The 6,419-nt window shown below is 46.3% G+C and overlaps 1 long non-coding RNA gene across 1 annotated transcript; it reads right to left on the minus strand.

Moving 5' to 3' along the window:
- Positions 1-947: 947 nt before the first annotated feature.
- On the minus strand, positions 948-5,073 carry LOC132508357 (uncharacterized). Its single transcript, XR_009536549.1, has 3 exons — positions 4,831-5,073; positions 2,681-3,058; positions 948-1,145 (listed from the first exon to the last, which is right to left on the minus strand). It is a non-coding gene; the product is annotated as an uncharacterized LOC132508357 (long non-coding RNA).
- Positions 5,074-6,419: the final 1,346 nt, after the last annotated feature.

Raw genomic sequence — 6,419 nt, forward strand, 5'->3', positions numbered from 1 at the left:
TTCCTTGCTCTATGCCTGCTACATATCATTTGTATTATCACACACAAAATCCAATGAGATAACAGAAAAATACGTCAACTTTTATCATAGGTTTGTATTAACTTTCAGGTTCTCAATTGCCCTGTTTTTTCTCAGTCCTATTCCATAGTTTTAATATCTTATTATTGATCCATTCATTTTACTTCTTTACCAAATAAAACAAAAACAAAAAAAGAACTTTAAAGTTTGCCCAATACTCCTGAGAAATCCTCCCTCCCACTTAAGTCAAAACAAGGGTAACTATAGTCAGTTGAATTTCGGCACCCGACGAGATACTTCCAAGACCTAACGCTCCCCCATCACCTGTGAATGTGACTTAATTTGGAAATAGAGCTTTTGCAAATGTAATTAAGTAAAGGATCTCAAGATGAGATCATCCTGGACGTGGAGTGAGCCCTAAATCCAGTGACTGGTGGGGGATCTGAGACACAGAGGAGAGATTGGGGAGAGGGCCATGTGAAGGTGGCGGCAGAGATTGGAGTCATGCTGCAACAAGCCCAGGGACTCCTGGAGCCACCAGAAGCTGGAAGCAGCAAGGAGGGATCCCCACCCCCCAGAACCTTTGGAGGGAGCATGACTCTGTTGACACCTTGATTTTGGACTAATGGCAGAACTGTGAGAGAATGAATTTCTGCTGTTTGGAGCCATCGAGCTTGTAATTTATTATGGCAGCCACAGGAAACTAATACTCGTTGTATCAGTCCCCAGACGACACCCAAACCCAGTTCTTCAGTCAGTCTCCTCTCTTCTTATTACGTCTTTTTAAAAAAAAAAATCATCTCCCTTTCCCCATCGTACTTGGCTTTCCTCTCTCCCACCTTCTACCTTTCAGTCCCTGTCTCAGTGTGGGCTGCCATAAAAAATGCTACAGACTGGGTGGCTTAAACAATAAACATTTATTTCTCACATTCTGGAAACTGAAGTCCGAGATCAGGGTGCCGGCATGTCGGGTTCTCGTGATTTCTTCCAGGTTGCAGTCTGCCGACTTCTCCTTGTGTCCTCACGTGGTGGAAACAGGGCAAGCTAGCTCTCTGGCCTCATATAAGGGCAGGAATCCGTTCCTGAGGGCTCCACCTTCATGACTAATCATCTCCCAAAGGCCCCACCTGCAAATACCATCACACAGGGGAGAGTGGGTTACATAAACATTCAGTCCATAACAGTCCCCTTTCTGCCTTTCTGTTTTCTTTCTGCTTCTTACTGTTTCTTTCTGGTTTGGGTCCCACTATTCCTAACCTCGCTTCATCATGCCAGTGGCACCTCGGGACCTCCCCCCTGCAAGTCCCCCGTGATGAATGCCGGGTTTATAATGCACACTTCACCGTGTGGGAGCTGAAACCTCTCATTTGGAGCAAAAGCCACAGGAAATAAGCAAGAAACTACTCATCACGTCAGTAGAGAATCTTAGCCCTCTTCCTATCCACTCGCCTCCCACATCTTCTTTCTCTTTCAGGTCATCATCTCTCCTGATAACCAGTAATTTCAGTTATTTTCTACATGCGCTTCTGTTGGTCTTCTGAGAATTCTCATTTTCCAGAATAGAAAGGCCTCATCGTCTTTGGTGAGCCTGGGTGGTGCAGGGGGTTGGTGTGCTGGGGGAGATTACAGTGTGACAGGGATGGGGGCAAGATGGCATCACCCCACTTTCTGCCGACCCTCAGCAGAAGGGAGAAAGCAGAGCAGACAGCACCTGGGAGAAAGGAGCGATTTCTAATTACTTCCTTCCCGGGTTCTTCCCCGGAGCCTGTGTTATTCCTACCCGTCTGGGGCTCTGCATGTCTCTCACTGAGCCAGAAAAGAGCTTAGTGAAGGAAGAGTAAAATGTCCTGGCTGCGTAGGATGGGTGTCGGAAGTCATCAAACCAGGGCTGGAGGCCCCCAGCACAGCAGGGCTCACCTGGCGAAACACCACTCAGAAGTCACCTTTCGCGTGTGTGTGTGTGTGTGTGTGTGTGAGTGTGAGTGTGCATACACACGTGCAAAAGTCCTCTTTTTGCGTCCTTTAAATTTTCTCTATCAAAGAAATGTATGTAAAATAGTTTAAAATCAAATATCCAAAGGTACTTTTACAATTGCTCTGCCCCACTCCTCCATTCCCCACCTGTGCCCTTCTCCCATGGGGCACCAATTTTGAACTTCTTGAGGCAGTTATCTCCTTTTTTTTTTTTTTTTGGTACGCGGGCCTCTCACTGTTGCGGCCTCTCCCGTTGCGGAGCACAGGCTCCGGACGCGCAGGCTCAGCGGCCATGGCTCACGGGCCCAGCCGCTCCGCGGCATGTGGGATCTTCCCGGACCGGGGCACGAACCCGTGTCCCCTGCATGGCAGGCGGACTCTCCACCTCTGCGCCACCAGGGAAGCCCTCCATTTTTTAAATGATGCTTATACTGTTATTCCCGCCACTTCTTGATTTATCCATTTTAGACACTGGCTCTTCACTCTGTGTCGTGATGCATGGAATTTTAGCCCTCTGCTCTCTGCTTCCTCCCACCTACGATATTAATAAAAACCAGAACAGGCTCCTAATTCTGGGGCCCTTGCTGGGTGCCGGGCACTGTTCTGTTTTGGCACGGCTGGTCACCCTTTCCTCCTGGACACGGTGGCTCCCAGGACCCCACACTCCCTCTGGCTCCTCCCCCCTTACCAACCACTCCCTTGGTCACTTCTGCCGGCTCCTTCCCTTCTCCCTGCCCTCTTCAGGATGGAGCACGCAGGCCTCAACCCGGTCCTCTCTTCTTCACCATCTACTCTCCCCTGCTTGGTGGTCCCATCCAAGCTCATGGCTCTGAGTATCTCCATTTCTTGATGACTCCTGCCCTGACCCCTTCCCTGGCCCCGGACCCTTATGTCCGACTCTCTTCCTGACGTCTCCACTTAGACGGCTCGTAGACGTCCCACACTTAACACATCTCACACCCACTCTGGCTGATAATTCCAAAGGCTGCTCCCCCTGCCAACTTCATCATCTCTGTGATGGCAGATCTATCATCACAGTCGCACAGGTACAAAACCTGGGGGGAGGCTGTGGTACAAAGAGAAGACAGAGCCAGTGAGAGATTCCCCACAGCAGATGTGGTGAAGACATCTTTAAAACAAGCTACTATCACCAACGTTCATAGCAGCATTACTCATAGGAACCGAAAAGTGGGAAATACATAAGTGTCCATCAACAGATGAATGGATAAACGAGATGCGATATATCCATACAATGGAATATTATTCTGCCATAAAAGGAATGAGGTTGATAAATACTCCAATATGGATGAATCTTGAAAACCTTACGCTAAGTGAAGGAAGCCAGACACAAAAGGCCACATGTTGTATGATTCCATTTGTATAAAATGGCCAGAACAGGCAAATCCATAGAGGCAGAAAGCAGACTATTGGTTGCCAGGCGATGGAGGGAGGGGGAAATGAAGGGGAACACTAGCGGGTACAGGGTTTCTTTCTGGGATGATGAAAACGATATGCAATTAGATAGTAGTGATGGTTGACCAACGCCATGCATATACTAAAAACCACTGACTTGTACACTTTATAAGGGTGAATTTTATGGTGTATGAACTACATCTATAAAGCTATTTTATGAGCTAATATTCAAATTTAAATTGTTTGCTGTAATGTGTTACTAAGTCATTCCCATTACTCCAACCTTCAGTTAAGGACTGCTACATACTGCTAGAACACTCTAAAGCAAATTGAGGGAAAAGAGTGATGTTCTGTGTTTGGGTGAATGTGGAGAAAAGCAGACAGCCACACAAGGTGAGATGCAGAGAGGAGATCAAGAATTAAGGAAGCAAAAAATTAGATCAAGAAGTAACGAGGAGAAGCCTGAGAGCTGTGAGGCTCCTAGAGGTATCTGTGGCAGGGGTGCCAAAAGGCAGGACCTGCTGGTTTTCCTCCCGTTAGAGGCGTGGGGACTGTAGAGATATTTGCTCATTTCTTCCCAGCCTCCCATCCTTAATTATGTTCAGATGTGTACCTCTCCCTGACCCAGCTCTTACACTGCATGGAAAGTCTTCAGGTATAGGGGCAGGGTGTTGCCTCAGAACTAAGCTAATCAGTGATGCTCCCAAGAAGGACTTAGTGTGTCAAGTCAGAATAAAATCCAAGACTATTGTTCCGTGACTGGGGCTGGAAACAGTGTTTCCTGGTGATACATCTCTGGGAGGGTAAGTCCAGGACCTGCCTTCAGCCATCTTGAGAATATGAGAGAAGAGGTGGTTTGAAAAATGGAACCAACCCAAGATACTAATTCTGACATGAGCCCTGGAGCAAGCTGCATCTAAAGCTCTGTCTACTATTGGACTATTCAATTATATGAGCCAATCAGTTCCTTTTTATGGGCTGAGCTTTCTGTCACTTGGAGCAGCAAAGATCACATCTATGGTCAGGTGATAATGTTTGAGAGTACACGGACTATGCAAAATACACCTTACTATCCCCCTACTATGTTACTAGTTTCGTTATCAGAGGTTTATAAAAAGGGGCATAAAACCTCCTAAAAATTCTGCTTATGAAATATTTGTCTGGGTTTCATGATAATTAATACAAATCCATAAAGGTTTCAAAACTGAAGAAAAATGTAACTGACAAAATTAATTTTGATTTGTGTTTGCCTTAAATATTTTGAAAATAGAAGTCTAAGCTTGGCAAACCCAAGTCAGAGCTGGATTAACACCATTCCTGTCAACATGTCCACCATTTGGTTTCTGTAGGAGGCCAGGTGCCATGCTGTTTTGGAGTTTAGTGGGCTGCAAGTCAAAGTTGGCCATGCCCAGCATCGCTCTTTACCTGTAATCCACCGAGATTGCGTTATTCCACACAGTTCATGTATCAGCTTCTAGGGGCCTTCCCATCCCAGGAACTAGCCTGGAAGCTTTTCATGTGATGTTCTAAGTGACAGATGTCTCTGTATCTAAAATGGAAAATTATAGCAATTGCTGGAAATGTCACCATTATCGCTTGAGTATGCAAGAGATGCACCCAAAACAAAATGCTTAAGCAATGTTGAAAATAAAGTATGAGCAAAAAACTACCAGGCAAATGAAATAAGGAAATAAGCTGGGGTCCCACGATATTTATGAACTGAACGTAGAGGACCTCTTGCTCGGTGAAAAAAGTGTGATGTGTAAAGATGCATAAAGCACGCTACCTGCCTACACACTTGCACAAACTCCCCCAAACTGGTGAACACAGGGGAAAGGGAACTGAGTGGTTGAGGGAAAAGCTTCTAAGAAAGAATTCATTTTTGAATGAATTCAGAAGGCCCTCTGAGCCTTCACACATTTTGAGTTTTGTACCAAGTGCATTTTTATTCATTCAAAAAATAAATTAGAGGGCTTCCCTGGTGGCGCAGTGGTTGAGAGTCCGCCTGCCGATGCAGGGGACACGTGTTCGTGCCCCGGTCCGGGAAGATCCCACATGCCGCGGATTGGCTGGGCCTGTGAGCCATGGCCGCTGAGCCTGTGCGTCTGGAGCCTGTGCTCCGCAACGGGAGAGGCCACGACAGTGAGAGGTCCGCGTACCAAACAAAATAAATAAATAAATAAATAAATTAGATAATTTATTATTTTACCTCCTCAGGTTATGCTCATCCATATTTCTTTAACTAAATGGTGAACAGCCTCTCTAAGGCCCCTCTAAGGTCCCAGCATACACACTGGGATCAGTTCCTTACTCATAACGGTCACTTGCAGTACGAAAAAGAAATCAGCTCTTCAATTTCCTGTATTTTTCTTTCTAGTGGAAGAAATTTGGGTTAATAGCCCTTAAATGTTACATTTAAGTTTGTGGCTGGTCATTATTATTAAAGTCATCGGAAGTGAGAAATAATTTTACCTGACAATCATGACTATACCTTGGTCAATAATCCACTTTATTTATTTACTCATTCATTTATTCCTTCATTCATTTTTCCTACTTGTTAATTAGAAGCACTTACTATAGCAGACTGTAAACCTACCCATAATTTCTCTTCTTGCTACCAGTAGGTCACTGGAGGGTTAATGGTTTTAGCAAACTCGAATATTCCCATCCCCACACACTAACCAGAGGCACGCATCGGGCTCGGCCAACACCTCATAGCCATCAGTTACCCGAGAGCACCCAGTTGCCACCTGGGCCCAACTCCTCACTGAGTGAGTGAATCATGCCCCTCTCCCAGCTGAGGAGCTGGTCAGCTGTCCCCGGGTAGACACAATCTTTTCTGTATATAATGTCTGCTACAATCAAAGCTTTCTAAAAAGCCCGGGTGGGGGGGTGGGGAGCTTCCCTGGTGGCGCAGTGGTTGAGAGTCCGCCTGCCGATGCAGGGGACATGGGTTCGTGCCCCGGTCCGGGAAGATCCCACATGCCGCGGAGCGGCTGGGCCCGTGAGCCATG

Source organism: Lagenorhynchus albirostris, chromosome 2 (assembly GCF_949774975.1).
Source record: "Lagenorhynchus albirostris chromosome 2, mLagAlb1.1, whole genome shotgun sequence".
Lineage (NCBI taxonomy): Eukaryota > Metazoa > Chordata > Mammalia > Artiodactyla > Delphinidae > Lagenorhynchus > Lagenorhynchus albirostris.